General features: G+C 40.3%; 1 long non-coding RNA gene across 2 annotated transcripts in view; it reads right to left on the bottom strand.

Moving 5' to 3' along the window:
• The window catches only part of LOC102158810, a 94,366-nt gene that overhangs the window by 11,013 nt on the left and 62,067 nt on the right, over positions 1-21,286 (bottom strand). Inside the window, exon 3 of one of the 2 annotated variants that reach the window (XR_002343783.1) lies at positions 11,386-11,643. The exons of the other annotated variant lie outside the window; for it this stretch is intronic. This is a non-coding gene — a long non-coding RNA (uncharacterized LOC102158810). Of the gene's footprint in view, positions 1-11,385; positions 11,644-21,286 lie in introns of those variants that run through there. 2 annotated transcript variants of the gene reach the window in all.

The following is a 21,286-nucleotide window of genomic DNA, read 5'->3' as shown; positions in this document are numbered from 1 at the left end:
CTTTTAAGACAAAAATGTATCTCTCAGCATGTTAAATAATAACAGTTTATTACTGCTAACCTATTGGAATCACAATGGAATAAATCATGCTGATGAAACTATAGACAAAATAATAATCTGATCTATTTCTAAATAAAATGGCCAGACTGTTCTAAGAAACTGATCATGCCTGTGTTTAAAAGCAATACCCAATTTCCAGAATAATAGCGACATGTCATTCTCTTAGCTGCTCAGGGACCATGGCTATGGGGTTGTTTTAGCAATGCAATTCAACAAATTTTAAGCAGGGATACGGAAGGTTTAAAAAAAAAAAAAAAAAAAAAAAACCACAATTTTCAATGAGGATTTCAGCCAACATATAAATGCCCACATCAAACCTGAAACGAATACTGCCAAGAGTAAGCTCTTTGTACGTTGCTAGGAAAATGGCATTCATCTCATCTTGAAACAAACAAACCAAAAAAGCATACTTTTTTGTTCAGGTTGTTCAGCAAGCCTCCAAATTACAGTGTACAGTTTTACAAGAAATAGGTGAGGGAAGATAAATTCCTAGGTCTAAATTTAGATCTGAATTTGCAAGGAACACCTTTTAATTAAGCATGACACTTGGCACGATCAAGTTTGAAGTTACCTGTACACCTTCACACCTATGAAAATTGTTGTAAATTCTCAGTGCAACTTAACATATAGCATCTAACATGCACAGCAGTCTACCTGTGACAGACACATCCTTGAAAAAAGAATTTGGGGTTTTTTTGAAGAATGGGGATATAGTTTATCTTTCTAATTGTCTTTTTTTTTTTTTTTAGCTTTCATAAAATCCTCTAAATTTTACCATGTTAGCATATAGGTACAATGTAAATTTTCTTATGTCCTTCTGACCATATCTTACAGAGACTTGCCACCAATGTACAATAAAACTTATCTACCCACTATTCAAAGAGATAAAATAAATAAAAATAAAGGTGACAATACATATTTATGGGAAATGTTAGAAGTCATCAAAATGTGATGCTCCACCTACAGAAATTTTTAATGTGTAATTTAGTATTATAATTTTAAGATAATTTAATATGAATCTTTTCTCTATTTATTATCTATATCTGGAAAATGAAGAAATATGTAGAGGAAACTGAGAATATACCTTCCATTTGCTAAGCTCTGATAACATATTTCAAGATTCAACATGTCTCCACACACCTGTCAGACTGGTTATCATCAAAAAGAACACAAACGACAAATGTTGGTGAGGACGTGGAGTAAAGGGAATTCTTGTACAGTGTGGATGGGAGTATAAATTGGTGCAGGCACTGTGGAAAACAATATGAAGATTTCCCAGAGAACTAAAAACTGAACTGCCGTGTGACATACCAATACCACTCCTGGATGTATACCTGAAAAAAACAAAAACATTAATTCAAAAAGACACATGCACACCAACATTCACGGCAGCATTATTTACATAGGCCGAGATACTGAAGCAACCTGAATGTCCATCAACAGATGAATGGATAAATATATATCACATACATTGGAATGTATACACACACACACACACAATGGAGTACTACTCAGGCATAAAAAGCATAAAAGTTTGCCATTTGCAGCAACAAACGGACTTGGAGGGCATTATACTAAGTGAAATAAAGTAAGACAGAGAAAGACAAATACTGTATATCACGTATAGGCAGAATCTTAAATATACAACAAACTAGTGAATATTACCACAAAAAGAAACAAATTCACAGATATAGAAAGCAAACTAATGGTTACCAGTTTGATTACAGGGAAGGGGGAGGGGCAAGAAAGAGGTAGGGGAGTAAGAGGTACACATGCTTATGTATAAAATAAGCTACAAGAACATATTCAATACAGGGAATATAGCAAAAACATTTTATAATAACTATAAATGGAATCTAACCTTAAAAAATTGTGATTCATTATACTATACACCTTTGACTTATATAATATTGTATATCACTGATACTTCAATTTTTCATATACTTCTAAAGATAAAATACATGAAAACAAGTCTATCAAAACCTTATATTACAAAATAGACTGGGCAAAACAAATACGACTTAGAGAGTAGAAAATGGGTAAAGTTGTTATTCTTAAACTATTCTTAAATCAATACAATGCTTCCCCTCGAGGTCTCTGTCTTGGTACAAAGCAAAATAAATTTAATTTGGAGAATTTAACCTAAACAAGTGTCAGTCTTCAGGTACTCCCCTTGAGAGTACCAGCAAGGGTGTCGCTGCTCAGAGCATGTTCTGGAACGGCTTTTTGAGGCACGCTTTGGAGATGGTTTACAAACATCCAAGAAAACAGAGATCACTGCTGCTTAACAGTCAGGAAGTCAATTTTTTTTTTATTTTGCTTTAAAGAACCAAAGTTCCATCACCTGCCTTTCATACCTTTCTAAATTATTTACCAGATTTGGCTCTGAATGACTCTTGACTATTTCCAAACGACCAAATCCTCCTGCAGAGAATGAAGGAGAACCGCATCAAAGGATTTCCCAATAACGTCCCACGGTTTCTAACAGCGATCCCCAAACAGGACTGATGGAATTGTTTGGATTAGGGTAACTGATGTCACTGGAATAAGTATGTAATCAAGAAGGCGACAACTTTGACAAGGATGGCATTTAGGAAGCCAATGTTTTCTAAAGCACTTAGTATCATAAACCCTCAGGAAATGGCTCACTCATTTGGATATCACGCTACCAGGGCAGATTGCACTGCTTCTGACAAAAGCCATTACAACGTTCACACAGGAGGTTAGTGTCACAGAGTGTGATTCTGAGCAGGTTAGTGGGTAGATACTGTGATGCTCCCCCCAAATCCCCTCTTCAGGGCTGATTTATCCCCCAGCAACTATAAGTAGCTTACTCCACGGTAAGAACCCCAGTAAACAATTCTAACACACTGCTAGGATAGCTTCTGAAAGTTGGGAAATCAATGGCCCTCACTAAATAAAGTAGAAATTAGGAGTTCCCGTCGTGGCACAGTGGACACGAACCCGACTAAGAACCATGAGGTTGTGGGTTTGATCCCTGGCCTCACTCAGTGGGTTAAGGATCCAGCATTGCCGTGAGCTGTGGTGTAGGTTGCAGACGTGGCTCAGATTTGGCATTGCTGTGGCTGGCAGCAACAGCTCCGATTAGGCCCCTGGCCTCAGAACCTGCATACGCCGCAGCTGCGGCCCTATAAAGACAAAAAAAAAAAAAGTAGAGCTTAAAGAATTTCCATCCTATGGGGAAAAGGAAATTTAAAAGATGATAAAAGAGGTATGCCAGAATGAGCATACTACTTAATCCAGAAAATCCACCAGCCATGTCCACGGACGGGGCCAGAGCATACTGTGCACCAGTCATTGACACGGAGTGTACTGGGGAAATAGAATCAGCCCCCTAGAGAAGCTCTGTGTGTTCCCTGTAGGCCAGAGTTGATAGCAGGAGATACTGTTACAGAATAAAGATTCCAAAATCCTGCAAGAAAAGAGGTCAAGTGGTAACACTTAACCACAAAAAGCAAAGTGGGCCAAATTATCACGATGACCAGCAAGACTGGAGTGGCAACCAGGGCACCTCCACCTCCAAAGAGATGCAGAGAGGTTTGCTGGAACACACTGCTCAGAGAAGCAAAAACAGAAGACTGCTTAACTAATGCAACTTTTTTAAGTCAAGGATAGATGATCAGGAAACTAAGGAGAGCCAGTGTAGGAAAGTCATAATTTCTTACCTAGTCCTGAGCCACTTCTCTAAGCTGACTGAAGGAGAGGCTAGGTCCTTATGACGATGGACCCCAAAACACTCCATCAAGCGCATTCAGTAGTAATTCTCCCAGTTCTTTCGGGAGGATGAATATACAGCCACTTACTTGGATAACCATGCAGTGGAAAAAAGGAGCACTCAGACCTTTTGAGGACAGCTAGGAACAGGGTCTGAAATGACACTGACCTCCGAGGACCCAGAGCACCACCAGGGTGTCCCTTTTCAAGTGGGGACAAGAGGGCAAGGTAATAAATGGAATTGTAGCCAAGCTCCAGCTCCAATGGCGTCCACTCCATTCACTGGGTACTTCAACCAGGAGTGATGATTTTATAGTCTCCAAATATGTAGTTGGACTGGATTTACTTTATAGTAGGCAGAACCCTCATATTGCTTCTTTGACCTGTGGGCTCACAGCTATTATAGGGCAGAAATCCATGCAAATCCTTAGAAATCACCTCCCACTCCCATCCAAGGTAGTAAATCAAAAAAACATCACATCCTGGGAAGTATGGCAAGACTAGGACCACGCCAAAGACTGCAAGGGTGATGGTTCCTCTTGTACTTCCATTTAGTTCACCTGTCTGGCCCCTAAAAAACCCAAATGGATCACAGTAGATGACAGTAAAGTACGACATACATAAGTACGCATTAGCCACAACTGCAGCTCCTGTGCCAGATGTGGTATCTTTGCTAGTGCAGATAAACACTGCCTTGAGCACTTGGTATGAGGCCACTGATCTGGGGAATGTATTCCTTTCCATTCCTATAAAAGGAAGATCAGAAGAAATTCACATTCACGTGGGGCCAACAACAATGTACATCTAGAGTCTCCCCCTAGGGCCATGTTAACACTCCTCCCTCGTGGAATAACATAGTCCAAGAGGACCCGGTTGTCTAGACCAGTACTTATCAACCAGGGGAAGTTTTGCTCCAAAGAGAACTCTTGGCAACATCTGAAGACATCATTGCTTGTCACGATGGAGGGAGGCAAGGAGTGGAGACAAGCTACCGGCATCTTGTGGGTAGAAGCAAGGGATGATGCTAAAATCTTAAAGGGCACAGGGCAGCCCTCCCACAAGAGACTACAGACCCCAAGGAATCTGGAGCAAAGTTATACCATCTGCAGCAGAGAACTATGCACCATTTAAAAGTAACTTCTTTCATCCTACGGGCCCTGATATTCCATGCAGACAAAATTCCCCATCATGCGCTAATGGCTGAAGTCATTAGGTTGAGAAGGCACAGCAACAACCCAAAGATGGAAGGTATGCATTCAGGATTGGGAACAGCAGAGCCACAGGACACAAGTAAGCTACATAAACAGGTGAGCCACACCCTCTCTGCTGTCCACCACTACTGCACTGGCATCTCTCACTCAGATCTCAACCTTGACGGTACAGAATGGAGGGGAGTCATCTACGACTAGCCGATGGAGGGGGGACCTGTCAACCTTGGATCATGTGGGGGTAAGCTCAGCATGTGGGTGAAAGCCAAAAACAGACTGCTGCACTACAGCCCCACTCAGAAGTGATCATGAAAGATGGCAGTGAAGTAAATCTTCCCAATGGACAGAGCTCCAAGCAGCATATCTTGTCATCCAGGTCACAGGAACAGAATAGCAGCCCAGGATAAGACTATATACAGACCCGTGGGCAGCAGAGAACGTCCTGGCTGTTGTTCAGGGGTCTGGAAGGGGAAATGGATTGGAGGATTAAGAACAAGGAAGTCCAAGGAAAAGGCATGTGGATGCATACGTGAGCATGAGCAACAAGTACGAAATCTCTCCATCACACCTTAACTTCACCAGGGGGCATTTACCAAAGAAGAGGTACTAAATAACCAGAGGTAGTATGATGCTAGTTGAGGCCATCCAGCCTCTGTCATTTCCCACATAGTTCATTAATGAAGTAGGGGTGGCATCAAGGATGGAGACTATGCATGAACCCAACAGCATGGGCTTCCACTGACCAAGGCTGATCTAGTTACTGCCCTGCTGAATAACCAACTGGCAGCAACTGAGATCAAGGCTAAACCCCCAGAGGATGACACCATTCCTTGAGATCAAATACCCCCTTGGTGGCAAGATGACTAGCTGAGAAGCCTACACCCTGGAAGGATTAAAGATTTATTTACATGGGATCAACCTGACATCTGGGAACAACCTTTCCTGCCCCCATGGCTAAGCCAGCACTAATATCCAAGGACGTCAAGAGTACTTAATTCACCAACATGAGATACCACAAAACACTGCATCAAACCATGAAACCAACATTATAGCAAAGGTGTGGCACTGGGCACATACCATATACCACACAACTGGCCTCATGAAGCAATAGAATGGCCCCTTAAAGATGCAACTAAAGGAATTCCACTTCTACCTGTGATTTGAAAGCTGGAAAGAGCATCACGACTACCTGAACAAAAAGAGAAATCCAGATAAAGTACAAAATCATAGCTTTTCTTGAACCTACCAGGGCAAAAAAAAAAAAAAATCACATGGCCACCAAGTAACCTTAAGTAATAAGAAAAGATAGACCGTCTTAAGGAGACAAAAACACAAATGCTGGTCCACTGTGGCAGAGCCCAAAAGAAAAAACTCAAGGCATCACACCACAAGGGAAGAAAAATTTAAATCAGGACACCAGAAACCTCCCCAACTACCACCACCAGGCTAGCAAGTTCCAAGTAAGAAGCAAAAGCAATCTCCCACCAGTAGGGAAAAGACATGAATGTGGAGAGACCACTTATAAGACACAGGTGCACAGGAAAAGGCCAAAGCAAAAGGAAGTGTGTGAACATTGGCAAAAACCCTTCAGCAACTTGGGTCTCAACCTAAACACAAGCTAACTCCAGGAAAATCTGATGCCAATATAAACCCAATGTAGCTCCTGATTACATTAATTCAATTCCCCCCAAATAGACACACATACACGCACACACTCATGACCTAGCATTATGAAAGTTGTGCAGATTTCAGGCATAAATACTATTTACCTAAGACTGTTGCTATCCTATACATGATGCCAAACATTTGATCAAAAATTATTTTAAAAAAACCCACTAAAAACGAATGAGGGGAAATTGCACTATCAGGAGACAAAGCAATCCACAAAACCAGAATCAGATGTTGGACCTATCAGATTATAACTAATATGGAAAAAACTTTAATGAAAGAGGAGGACAACATGCATAGAGCAAATTTCAGCAAATATTTTGAAACTATAAGAAAGAGTAAAATAGAAATGTTAGGAACGTAACAACCTGGTATTAGAGATTAAATATGCCTTCCACAGGCTCATCAGTAGAACTAACATTGCCAAGGAAAGCAACAGTGAGCTTGAGGATAGGGCAATAGGTATTGTTCAAACACTAAGAGGAAAAGGAGTGAATAAAACAGAACAGAGCATCCAAAAGTTGTGGGAAAATGTCAAATGATCTAACATACAAGAAAAAAGGAATATAACATGCTAGAGAAATATCTGAGGAGCTTCCGTCGTGGCGCAGTGGTTAACGAATCTGACTGGGAACCATGAGGTTGTGGGTTCAGTCCCTGCCCTTGCTCAGTGGGTTAACGATCCGGCGTTGCCGTGAGCTGTGGTGTAGGTTGCAGACGCGGCTTGGATCCAGCGTTGCTGTGGCTCTGGTGTAGGCCGGTGGCTACAGCTCCGATTGGATCCCTAGCCTAGGAACCTCCATATGCTGCGGGAGCGCCCCAAGAAATAGCTAAAAAAAGACAAAAAAAAAAAAAAAGAAAAAGAAATATTTGAAAAGACACTAGCCAAGAATTTCCCTAAAAAGTGAAATATAACAAACCACCAATCAAAAAACTCAGAGAACCCCAAAAAGGATGAACACTAAAAACAAGAAACAAACAAAAAACCAAACCAGCCCTTCATACACACACACACAAACAGGCACACACTTCTCAGCGTATCACATTCAAACTGCTAAAAACCAGTGATGAAAAGAAATCTTGGAAGGCAAAAGAAAGACGGGGGAAAAAAGAGACATAACATGCTGTGTAAAAAAGATATTAATTATAGTAGACTATTAGTGATAAACTACACCATTCAGAAGACAGTATCAGGATTCCTTTAAGATCCTGAAAGGGAAAAAACCTCTCTCTCCAAAAACCTATACTCAGTGAAAATATCCTTCTAGCAAAAGCTGAGAGACGTCATTACCAGCAGACCTGCACTACAAAATGTTTTTTAAAATGTTCCTTAGTAGTAAGAAATATTATATCAGAAAGAAACTGGATGTTACATAATGAAATTACATCTCATGAGAGTTCCAACTGTGGCTCAGAAGTAACGACCAGACTAGTATCCATGAGGATGTGGGTTCAATCCCTGACCTTGCTCAGTGGGTTAAGGATGCAGTGCTGCTGTGAACTGTGGTGTAGCTCAGATCTAGCATTGCTGTGGCTGTGGTGTAGGCCAGCAGCTGCTGCAGCTCTGAGTTGACCCCTAGCCTGGGAACCTCCATATGCCACAGATGCAGCCCTAAAAAGACAAAAAAAAAAAAAAAAGAAAAAAGAAAAAAAGAAAGAAAATTAAGAAAGAAATTACATCTCCAGAAATGATTAAAATAAATGTAAAAGATTTTTCTCTCATTTTAATAGCTCTAAAAGATAACTGACTAATTTTAAAATAGTAGCAATGAATTGAGGGTTTATTATACAGTAAATGTAAAACATCTTATAGATTGCATAGAAGACTAAAGGAAAGAGGGACAGATTGGGCATATGCTGTTGTAAGATTCTCATGTAATATGTGAAGTGGTACAATATTATTTGAAGTTAGACTATGATTATATTAGTATATATTGTAAATACTAAGAAACAACTAGAAAATCTTTAAAAGAAATGTAAATAATAGACCAAGTAATGGAGATAAAGTGGAGTTTTTAACACTACTCATTGCAAAAGCCAACAGGAAAAAAGAAAAAAGGAAAAGGGGAGCAAAGATAATGGAACAGAAAACCGCTAGCAAAATGGCAGATTTAAGTCCAACCATACCAATTATTACATTAAATATAAATGATAAAATTCATCTTTTTTTTTGTCTTTTTTTTTTTTTGTTATTTCTTGGGCCGCTCCCGCGGCATATGGAGGTTCCCAGGCCAGGGTCGAATCGGGGCTGTAGCCACCAGCCTACACCAGAGCCACAGCAACGCGGGATCCGAGCTACGTCTGCAACCTACACCCAGCTCACGACAATGCCGGATCCTTTACCCACTGAGCAAGGCCATGGATCGAACCCGCAACCTCATGGTTCCTAGTCGGATTCGTTAACCACTGTGCCACGATGGGAACTCCAAAATTCACCATTTTAAAAACAGAGATTACCAAATGCCAAAAAAGCAAGACCCAACTGCACGCTGTCTACAAGGAACCCACTTTAAACCTAAAAATGTAAGTAGGTTAAAAGTACAGCATGTATATCTTTCAGAACAATCAAAAGGCTGGAGTGACCACACGAAGATCAGACAAAGTAGAGTGCAAAAAAAAAAAAAAAAAAAAAAAAAAAAAGGATATTATAAGGGATAAACATAATGGTTCATTCACTAAAAGACAAAACAATTCCAAATTCTAAATGTTTACATTCCTAACAGGTGGGGTTTAGAATACAGAAAGCAAAAACTGACAGAAGTAACAGGACAAGCAGATACATCCACAATTACAGGTTCTGACTTCAGCTCTGACTTCGATAGTAATTAATAGAACAAAACCCAGAAACTCAGTAAGGATACGGGGGACCTGAACAAAGCTATTAACCAACTTGACACAATAAACACATGACACCAGCAGAATGCATATTCTTCTAAGTGCACATAGATCATTCACCAAGAAATATTCCAGGCTATAAATCAAGCCCCTCAAAACTTAAAATAATTGAAATGATATCAAATTATATTCTCTGCAATAACAGAATTAAGCTAGAAATCAAAACCAGAAATAAATCTTAAAATTTTCCCCAAATATTTGGAAATTAAGCAATGCACTTCTAAATAACTTGATCAAAGAGAAAGTCAAGAGAGTAATTAGGAAATATTTCAGTTAAATGAAAATAAAATCATAACAAAGCAAAATTTCTGACAAGCAACACCCAGTGCATAAGCAATGCGTAAAGAGAAGCGTCACGACGGGAACTCCTTTTTTTTTTTTTTTTTTTTTTGTCTTTTTGTCTGTTGTTGTTGTTGTTGCTGTTGTTGCTATTTCTTAAAAAGCTAGTTTTTTTAAAAGATTGATAAAATTCGCAAACTTCTAGCCAAACCAATTAAGAAAAAAAGAGGACATGCAAATTGCCAATATCAGAAATGAAAGAGGGGATATTACTATAGATCATACAGCCAAAGAAGAGTTAGTATTATAAACAACCTATGTGCATCTATTCGACAAGATAGGTGAAACAGACAGTTTCCTTAAGAGACATAAACTACAAAAGCTTACTCAAGAAGAAACAAATAAATTGAATTTTCCTGTATCTACTAAAGAAAATAAATTGGTAGCTAAAAACATCCTACAAAGAAAACTATAGGCCCAGATGGCTTTACTGGCAGAATCTCCTAAACTTTTATGAAAAAGTATCAAAAAGGTCAATTCTAGGAGTTCCTACTCTGACACAAATGGGATCGGTGACATCTCTGCAACAGCAGGACGCAGGTTCAATCCCCAGCCTTGCACAGTGGTTTAAAGGACCTGGCGTTGCTACAGCTGTAGCTTGGATCTGATCCCTGGCCAAGGAACGTCATATGCCCATATGCTCTAGGGAAACCAAAAATGAAAAAAAGTCCATCTTATACAAACTCTCCCCCCAAAATAGAAGAAGAATGAGCACTTTCTGTCTCATTTTATAGGCCAGCCTGTTACTCTAATATCCAAACCAGAGATACTACAACAAACCATTATCTTTCATGAACACAGATATAAACCTTTTCACAAAATATAAGCAAATCAAATCCAGGAGTGTATTTGTAAAAATAATATAGCATGACCAAATAGATTTTATACCAGGAATGCAAGGTTAGTTCAACATTGGAAAAATCATAGTGTGATTAATTCACCATATCAAAAGACTGAAGAAACTGTACGATCACATCAATAGATACAAGAAAAAATTTTTTTTGATAAAATTCGACATCCGTTCACCATAAAATCTCTCAGCAAAGTAGAAATAGAAGAGAAATTCCTCCCTCTCATAAAGGGCATTTACAAAAAACCTATAGCTAATATCACACACAATGTCTAAGACTAAATTTTTCCCCAAGATCAGAAACAAGACAGACATGTCTTCTCTCATCATTCCTAATTAACATCTAATGAACGACACAGCCAGCGAGAGAAAAAGAAATAAAAGGCACACCAATTAGAAAGAAAGCAATGAAACCACTCTGTCTGTTTCCCCCCCCCCCAGATGATATCATTGTTTATTTAAGAAGGAAATTCTAAAGAACATGCAAAAAGTTAATAAGGCTAATAAATCAGTTCAACAAGATCACAGAACAATATACACTAGCAATGAGCAATTGGAAATTTAACTTATTTAAAATATCATTTCCCAAATCACCAAAATGAAAACGTTTGGTATAAATCTAACAAAATTCATAGAAAACCTGTATGTATGTTGAAAACTACGAAACACCAATGAAAGAAATCAAAGAATATATTTAATGTTGAAAGACATTAAATCAAATAGATTTATAGATGCAACAGCATTAAAGTCAAAATCCCAACAGGATCCTCTATAGAAATCCATACGCTGACTCTACGATGCACGTGAAGGGTCAATGGAAGATCTATAGCTCTTCCTCCTTCCCTCAAATTAGGACACGTCTGAAGGACCGTCTGGTTTCAGAGCTCCCTGCGGAGGAGTTGAGACCTCAGTTAGCAACTGGGCTGTGGGGCAGCTTCTCCTCCCGCCAGGCCCCACCTCCCTCAAGTCCCTGCTTACGGGGTGTTAACGGAGACCAAACCCCCGGGGACCTTCTTCTTACAAGCCTCCATCTCGGAGTCAGCTTCCAGGGAATCAAACCTAACGCAGTAAGTGTGCGTGAGGTTATTCTAGCACAGTTCCAAGACAGGACAGAGAAAAGATACTACGGAAGGTCAGACTTTGGATAAATTACAGTTTATTAATTTCATTAGGGGCTCATGGAATCTTCCTTTAGTCGCAGAAATAAGCAGACTGAACACAAATTTTAAGAAGGCTTTATAAATCTAAGAAAAGTAGAAATAACTATTTGAAGTCATCTTAACATATTCTGAATTTTCTTGTCATCTGAAGAAAATTTATAACCAATATATCTATCTACCTTATAAATGTTAATTAAAAAAAAATAGGCATTCCCATCGTGGCTCAGCGGTTAACAAACTCGACTAGTATCCTTGAGGATGCAGGTTCGATTCCTGGCCTGCTCAATGGGTTAAGGATTCAGCATTGCTGTGAGCTGTGGTGTAGGTCGCAGATGAGGCTTGGACCCTGCATTGCTGTGGCTGTGGTGTAGGCCAGACACTACGGCTCTGATTCAACCCCTAGCCTGGGAACCTCCATATGCCATGGCTGCGGCCCTAAAAAGACCAATAAACAAAGAAACAAACAATTTCTGAAACTGCCACTTGCTTCTGAAAATGACCTCTAAACCAACAGAAAAGAAACTAGGTTGAAAGTGACCATAAATTCTAAACTCAATCCTTAGACTTCTGAGAGTGAGCACAGCATAATTTTTAAAAACAGTTATCACAGGTAAGGAGGAGAGAGAGACAGAAGAAACAGAGAGACAGAGATATCTACATGAAAAGAACTGAAATTCTACTCATCTCAAAATTCCCTGTACATTCACAGATGAAAAGACCATTTACTTCTGCTGTTAGAAACCATTCCTTGTGTTTTGTAAGTTATAGATAATTCATGCCACTACTTTGTTTTCAAAGACTCTTTAAGTAATTGGTTCAATCAGTATCAAAAAGTAGTAACTTTTTATATGGTCAAATTTAACAGATGATATAGATTAGACAACAATCATGCAATAGAATACTCTGCAACAGTTCAAAACAATGAGCCAACCTCTGTGAATCAACTGAAAGGAGCTCTAACATATTTTAAGGAAAATGAGCAAAGCAAAGCAAAGAGCCATGTGCATGGTATAGGTAAGAAACAAAAATACTGGAGCTCCCGTTGTGGCGCAGTGGAAACGAATCCGACTAGGAATCATGGGGTTGCGGGTTCAATCCCTGGCCTCGCTCAAGGATCTGGCGTTGCCGTGAGCTGTGGTGTGGGTTGCAGACATGGCTCAGATCTGGCATTGCTGTGGCTGCAGTGCAGGTCTGCAGCTGTAGCTCCGATTCTACCCCTAGCCTGGGAACCTTCATATGCCATAGGTGCGGACCTAAAAAGGACAAAAACAAAAAAACAAACAAAAAAAAAGAAACAAAAATAAAAGACTACATAGAGGATATCTTTGCAAGACTATGCAAGAAACCAGTAACAATAGGCACCTCCTAAACAGGCCTGAGGCAGAGGGGAAGAGGCAATGTCTTTTTTTGTAGACCTTTCCGGATGTTTGAATTTTGTACCATATATACACATGACCTTTAATTTTGTACCATGTATACACATGACCTTGAATACAAATTTTAAAATAAAGTTTAAACATACTGAACATGTGAATAAGTAAATTCTATGCAATGTTACCCATTTAAAAGTACAACCAGAGGAGTTCCTGTCATGGCTCAGTGGTTAATGAATCCAACTAGGAACCATGAGGTTGCGGGTTCGGTCCCTGGCCTTGCTCAGTGGGTTAAGGATCCGGCGTTGCCGTGAGCTGTGGTGTAGGTCACAGAGGTGGCCTGGATTCCCGCGTTGCTGTGGCTGTGGCGTAGCCCGGTGGCTATAGCTCCGATTCGACCCCTAGCCTGGGAACCTCCATATGCCGCAGGTGCGGCCCTAGAAAAGACAAAAAGACAAAAAAAAAAGCACCAGTGAGGTGATAGAAACAACACCAGTTTTGAGGCAGAATCACTAGGAACTGGAATCTGCCATCTGCTGGTCATCGTGGCTTTGGGAAAGTTACGTAATTGTTCTATCCTCAGACTTTTGCGAAGTGGGGGTTCCAACATCCATCTTTAAGGGTTATTTAGTGGATTAAATATAATCCAAAGAGCCCTGTAAAAAGTACGAAACAAAGAGCAGCTATTCCCCTCACCCCCACTCTCGTTGTCCACGCCACTGCAGCCCTGGGATGCTGTTGAACTAGAAAACTCAGTCAGCAGTTATGCTCTCATAGGTGAACATGTTTCTGAAGGTCAATAAAACGTGAGCCCAATGGCTTTCCTATTTACCTTCTTTACCCCCAAGCAGTCAAGGCCAGCAATGAAGCACCTCAGTCTTATTTAGGCTTCATTCAACTTCTGCAGTAGCACTGGTGATGTCTTTTTGGGTTTCATCAGAAGCAGGGTCTGATGCAAGGCCCTGATGACAAGTGATTTCTTGGGAGGTGATTCCATGAAGCAGGGGTGAGGGAGCCAGGAGAGTGAAAGAAGAAAGAAGGCAAAGGCAGAAAGAGGCTGGGCTACCCGGCTCCCCATTCCAGGCCATGGGGACCTGATGCAGTCAGGGCCACTTGAGAAGCAAACACAATGCCCCCCAGAGTTGTGCCCCCGAAGGAAAGGTGCTGGCACATTTATTCACTGTGTCCTGTCCCCCACTGGCTGAGGGTCGCCTTGGGGCGTTAACATCCCCACACTTTGGGGCTGCACATGCATGGGCTCCTGTGGCGTGAGAGAAGGCCCAGGGGCGGAGAGCAGAAAGACACCCAGCGCACACATGAAGCATGGCATTTCAGCACAAGGTGAGCCTGAACCTTCGTGGAGCTGTCCACTGCAGCTGCAGCTACAGACAGAGGTGGGCTGAGGAGATGTGACACGGGGTGCCAGGGGCATCTGCTACATACGTCACCCAGAAGAAGTCTGGCCCAGTGACTGCCGCTGCAAGAACAAACACGCCACAATTGTCATAATTTTCTTTCTTGTCTCCCTTCTTGAATATGGCAGTAACCATTATATGCTTAAAGCTTGTGGCATTTCGTCAGTGATCCAAACGCTGGGAACAAACTTGTGTGCACTTTTCCTTGACAGGCCTGAGGAGCTGAGCACATGACACCGCCTTCTGGGCGTTTACTACTCTTAACAGCGCATATCACTCAACTTAATTTTCTTTAAAAAAAAAAATGGGCTGAATATTCCTATTCTGGGTGGCTGATAAATGACATGTTTACCTCTCTTCCCTCCCAAAAATGCAAAATTACAGAATCAATTTAAAAAATCCACTGCAAGTGTCAGAAGCAGAGGAGAGGTGCCAGATCTAATCAAAACAGGGAAATTTCTGAGGACTCTAAAGCCAATGAGAAAAGGCTGACAAAGACAGCAGCATTGGGCTCCTTCTCTGCTATTTGACCTTGTTTTCAGTGCCACGGGAACAGCTGCAAACACAGTCGCCTGTGATGTGGATACTGCAAAGTTCAGGCAGCCCTTGAAATCCAGGCAATGAGACCCAGGAGGCTTTTAGCTTCAGTAATTCTGAAAAGGACTTTATTTCCATGTCCCGATGGCTATTCCTGGTGGAAGACTAAGAGGTATTGAGAACGGGCAGCTTCCAGAACGCATACTTCAGAGAGTCATGTTAATATACCCTTTTAATGCAGTCATCATGCTCAAACCACAAGGCACAGGCATGGCTGAAATACCAAAAGGTTCTCACTAAACTTGAGTTGCATTGCGCTTCCACTGTCATGACCCAATGGTTGCTCCAAAGTTGCTTCTGCGTCTTCTTCCTCTGTATCTTATCAGTAAGAGGATGTCCTGGCCAGCGTTGGGCCTCCCCGGCATGTCCGCGTCCTAATCCCCAGGACCTTACTCGGGGAAAGGGAGTTTGCATATGTGAGCGCCAAGGGTTTAGAGATGAGGGGCTCATCCTGGATCCTCCAGTGAGTCCAACGGACTCAGCGGGTAGGAGTCATTAGACCGAAAACAGGAAAACTGAATGAGAGTCCGCAGACGACGTGGGAAGTCCATAACCCCAGAACTTGGGCAGCCAGATGCAAAACTGTGGAAAGGGGGGGTTCTCCCGTGGGGCTAGGGTTAAGGACTTGGCCTTGTCACTGCAGTGGCTCAGGTCACTGCTGTGGTACAGAGTTCAATTCCTGGCCCGAGAATTTCTGCACACTGTGGACATGCCCACCACCCCTGCCAAAAAACTGCAAAAAGGAGATGGGGGATCCTTTTTTGGAATACTGACTAGCCCAAGATAAAAGAACTACAGATTCTCACACTTGGTTGGCCCAGTGGAAGACCAATGTCACCGAATCAATTTGATTCTGTGGTGAGGCCACTAAGCTGCAAGCTCTAGTCTCATAAATACCCAAAGGTGAGGTTTCCAGTTACCCTTACACTTTAGTGGGAATGCACAACCAAAAATCAACAGATATTTGAGAAAAATTAAGAAACTAAAACGTACTAACAGGAGTGGGAGAGGCCTATTTAGATGAAATGAACACTATAAGAAGGAGAGGAGTTTTTTTTTGTTTTTTTTTTGTTTGTTTGTTTGTTTTTGTCTTTTGTCTTTTTTGTTGTTGTTGTTGTTGTTGTTGTTGTTGTTGCTATTTCTTGGGCCGCTCCTGCGGTATATGGAGGTTCCCAGGCTAGGGGTCGAATCGGAGCTGTAACCACCAGCCTACACCAGAGCCGCAGCAACGCGGGATCCGAGCCACGTCTGCAACCTACACCACAGCTCACGGCAACGCCGGATCGTTAACCCACTGAGCAAGGGCAGGGACCGAACCCGCAACCTCATGGTTCCTAGTCGGATTCGTTAACCACTGCGCCACGACGGGAACTCCAGGAGTTTTTTTTTTTTAAGTAAACATTATCTGAGAAATAAAAGATGTTGTATCACTGAAACAAAGCCAGAAGAATATGCTAATAGGAACATTCAAAGATCACAAAAGAGCTCTTAAAATTTAAAAATTTGACAGCAGAAATGTTTTTTAACTCAGTGAAAGGATCAAAAGATAAAGTGGATGAAATCTCCCTGAAAGTAGAACAAAACAATAAAATGATAACAATGAAGTGAATGTCTAAGAGTTCCAGAAAGAGGAGACTAAGGAGTGCATTATCAAAGAAATAATATAAGAAACTTCCTCTAAATTTAAGGATATATAAAGATATAAACCTCTATATTACAAAGGTCCACAATCATAAATGAGAAAAACACGCCCAGGACATTAAATGAGAAAAGATGAACCCAAAGATACATCACTGTGAAATTGTCACTGTAATGAAATAAAAGGGTCATAAAATCTTCCACAGAGGGAAAAAAGTTAAATACAAAGGTTATGAAGTCAAGTGGTATCAGGCTTCTCCAAAATAACACTGGCTCTCTCGGCCTTCGTACCCTCTTCTGAGAAACCTCTGCACCAGGAGAGCATCGTGGAAAAAGAAGCGAACGCTCAGGCTGAAGCACAAAAGGAGAAAGATGAGGCAGTGGTCCAAGCAAACCTGAACACCCAGAGAACACGCAGGAGCAGAAACAAGGAAGCCCGGAGGCCAGGGACGCTGGTACAAGTTGTTGGATGCCGGCCTTCCGTCTAGAGCTTATCCCAGTGGGTCTAGAACATTTTACACCGTCCTGATCACCTCAGCCATTCCGAGACCCACCTTGCTAATATCAAAACGGTCCCTTTTAGTTCTTTGCCCTGGACCTGTGACATTCTGGATGAGTTCTGTTCTCAGGTGTGCTGAATGTGACGCATGCACCATCAATTATCTGCTGTCTTAGCTGAAGAAAAAAATTAATAATATCAAAAACTAGACAGAAATGAATCAATGCTTTCAAAATTCTGCTGGAAAAATTATTTCCAAGTTGGAATTCTACACCCAAGCAGAATGGGTATAAGTACACATCTATCTATGGAAAACCTAAAAATGTATTTCTTCCGTCCTATTTACCAGGAAACTACTGGAGAATGGACTCCCTTAAACCTCTGGAGCAAGAAAGAAGAAGTGATAGGATTTAGGGTATAAGGACTCTAACACAAGGCTGCAGGCTTAGGAAACAGTCCTTCTAGATCAGAGCAAGAAGACATAAGATTCCAGGTAAATGGGATGGAAGGGGCCTCACTGTTACCTACTACGTTTTCAAGATGAGGAAAGTAACATGCACATTTGCTTTGGGGGAAGAGTTAGCGATGAAGACAACGAAGCAAGTTCTAAAATAAGGCAATTATAAACTGCAAGAAAACCAAACGGTTGACTAGGAAAGGAGACATAGTCATAGTTTCTGCTTTGGCTCAACAGCGAAAACATTTATGTAGTCATAATAAAGTAAGTTACTGAGAACCTTCGTTCTCCCATTTATAAAATTCATAAACAATATAATAGTACTTATCCACTAGATTTGTTGTGATGATGAAATTAATGAATAAACGCACTAATGGTTATGTCTGACTCATAAAAGGTACTTAATAAATGTCAGCTGTATTGTTAGCTACTTGTGGAGTAAATACTGGATTTGTTAGCAAAGATTATAACAGAACTATATTGGGAGGTAGAGAGAAGTTTTTCTTATCTTGGATAATAATAAGCCAAGAGCCATAGAAGCAGTATTTAGAAACTTGGGGGTTAATACCAGAAGAAGAAGCCAAAAGAATGAGAGTGGGTACCTTTTACAAGTAGTGCAAGGGGAAAAATACATACTAAAGCTGTTCGGTATGATCCTTTTATCAGTATTTAACTCTTACAACTTTCTGCAGTTTTTCATGTTTTGTTTGAAACAAAAGTAGATATGGCCTTATCTGACAAGACAGAATTCAAACTCAAAATTCAAAATAGTTCAAAGATTATAATTATTAAGACTATAAAAATGTTGTGAATTATTCTGTCCCTAACCATGTAATAAAGCCATTAAAAAGGAAAGGTAATTTGACAAATTCTCAACTATAGAGAGAGGTTTTACATATCTGACTCAGAAACTGGCAGGTGAAATGGAACAAAAAATAAATTTAGAAAACAGGACATTTGAGGGAGTTCCCATCATGGTGCAGCGGAAACGAATCTGACTAGGAACCTGCACATGAAGTTGCAGCTTCAATCCCTGGCTTCGCTCAGTGGGTTGAGGATCCGGCATTGCCGTGAGCTGTGGTGTAGGTCACAGACATGGCTCAGATCTGGCGTTGCTGTGGCTGTGGCATAGGCCGGCACCAACAGCTCCGATTTGACCCCTAATCTGGGAACTTCCATATGCTGCGGGTGCGGCCCTAAAAGGACAAGACCAAAAAAAAAAAAAAAAAAAAAAGAAGAAGAAGAAGAAAGAAAGAAAGAAAGAAAACAGGATATTTGAATAATACTATTTTTTGGTCTTTTTAGGGCCACATCCATGGCATATGGAAGTTTCCAGGCTAGGGGGTTGAATTGGAGCTGCAGCTGCTGACCTACACCACAGCCAGCCTTGTGGCAATGCCGAATTTGTAACCCACTGAGCGAGGCCAGGGATCAAACCTGCATCCTCATGGATACTAGTCAGGTTCTTAACCCGCTGAGCAACAACAGGGACTGCTGAATAATACATTTTTTAAATGTGACTTAATACTTTTATATGAGAGAATTTCATAGCAATAGATAATACATTCATTTCAAAAACCAATGAGACATTTACAAAAGTTGACTGTATATTAAGTCCTCAAGGAAAGTTTCGTGGAATTTAAAATATAAAAGCAAACATTTCTAGCACATGATCCAAAGAAAATTAATAAGAGAAGAGGGAAAAAGATGATCTGACGGGCAATTTAAAGAGACTCTTAAATAACTATTGAGATTCGAAAGGCAAAGGGAGAACATATCTGAATTTTAAAAGAGAAAAAATGCATCGGAGAGAATAAAAAGGCGAATCCAAGAAAACACTGAAAAATTGTTTTAAAAGGAAGGAGAATTTGTGCCGCTAGATATTAAAAAGAACAAAAACTATATACTAAATAAAAGAAAATGATCCTGAAACCCCATCAGTACATCCAAGCTAGACACAGACACCACTTCCAATCAGGGTACGAAGGATTAATTGCTCAGTAAACGGTGCTGGGACCATGAGGAGGCTACTTAACAGGGGAAGCACTGCTTCTTACGGTTACTCAACAAAGAAACAACTTTCCCTTAGATTAAGAATTTAAAATGTTTAATGAAATCATGTAAATTTTAACTATGCGGCATCTAGGAGTATGGGAGGAGGAGAGACTCTCTGGCATAAAACCATAGGCATGAAAATTAAAACACCAATGATAAGCTTTTTTTGGGCTGGGAAAATGGACCTCTTACATTGCTGTGAGGAGCAAAAAATGGTACAACTGCTCTGAGCAGCATTTTGTCAATAAATAGAAAAAGTCTTAAAAATATGCATGCCCTTTAATCAAGATTTTAAGCTCTAGGAAATTGTCTTAGGGAAATAATTAAGAATGTGAAAAAAAAACTAAATATAAGAATATTCATCATGGGAGTTTCCATTGCAGCTCAGAGGGTTAAGAACGCAACGTAGTGTCTATAAGGATGCAGGTTTGATCCCTGGCCTCACTCAATTGCTCAGTGGATTAAGGATCCAGAGTTGCCCTGAGTTGTGGCACAGGCTGCAGATGTGGCTCAGGTCAGGCATTGCTGTGACTGTGGCATAGGCCTGCAGCCACAGCTCCAATTCAACCCCTGGCCCAGGAATTTCCATGTGCCACAGGTGCAGCCATAAAAAGAAAAAAAGTAAAAGAAAAAAGAATTTCATCACAATGACAACAATCCAAATACGTGCCAGTGATAAATTGGTGAAACTAATGATACAATTAGAACACAATGCGGCTATTCACAGTGACAGCATCAAAGTAGTAGCTCACATGTAAAGCTATAATGATAACAGAAACAAAAAGGCTATGAGAGAATAATACTATCATTTATACCTTGTACCATCTCTCCTGCTCACATGTATATGCCAAATATCTACCACAGAAAACACTCTCAATAAATATGCTGAACTATAAAATGTAACTGCATATACCAGAAACATAATCACACAGATATATTAATTATAAATATTAATTGTATGATACAAAACTATAAATTTTAATCTTCGTGATATGTAACATAAGCTTAATATAGAAAAATGTGTAATATGTCATACTATTAAACAAAAAGAGAAAATAACTAATAAGTACAGTGAATATGCATAAGAAAGACTTTCATTTTTCTCCTTTCTCCCTTTCTATATTCTTTTGGCAAAGAACAATTTGTAATGGCAAAGAAAATGCTTTAAACAAGTTTTATGTTCTGGAATACTATGCATTTATTTAAAATTATATTTCAGAAGAATACTCAATGGGAGAACATGTCCATAGTAAATTTTTAAGACAAAATGTTGGAAATACTACAGTCAGCATGATTCCAATTATGTTTACACACATGCATATACAAAATAAAAAGAA

This window comes from Sus scrofa, chromosome 4 (assembly GCF_000003025.6).
Source record: "Sus scrofa isolate TJ Tabasco breed Duroc chromosome 4, Sscrofa11.1, whole genome shotgun sequence".
Taxonomy (NCBI): domain Eukaryota; kingdom Metazoa; phylum Chordata; class Mammalia; order Artiodactyla; family Suidae; genus Sus; species Sus scrofa.
This window is presented reverse-complemented; position numbering and strand designations above follow the sequence as displayed.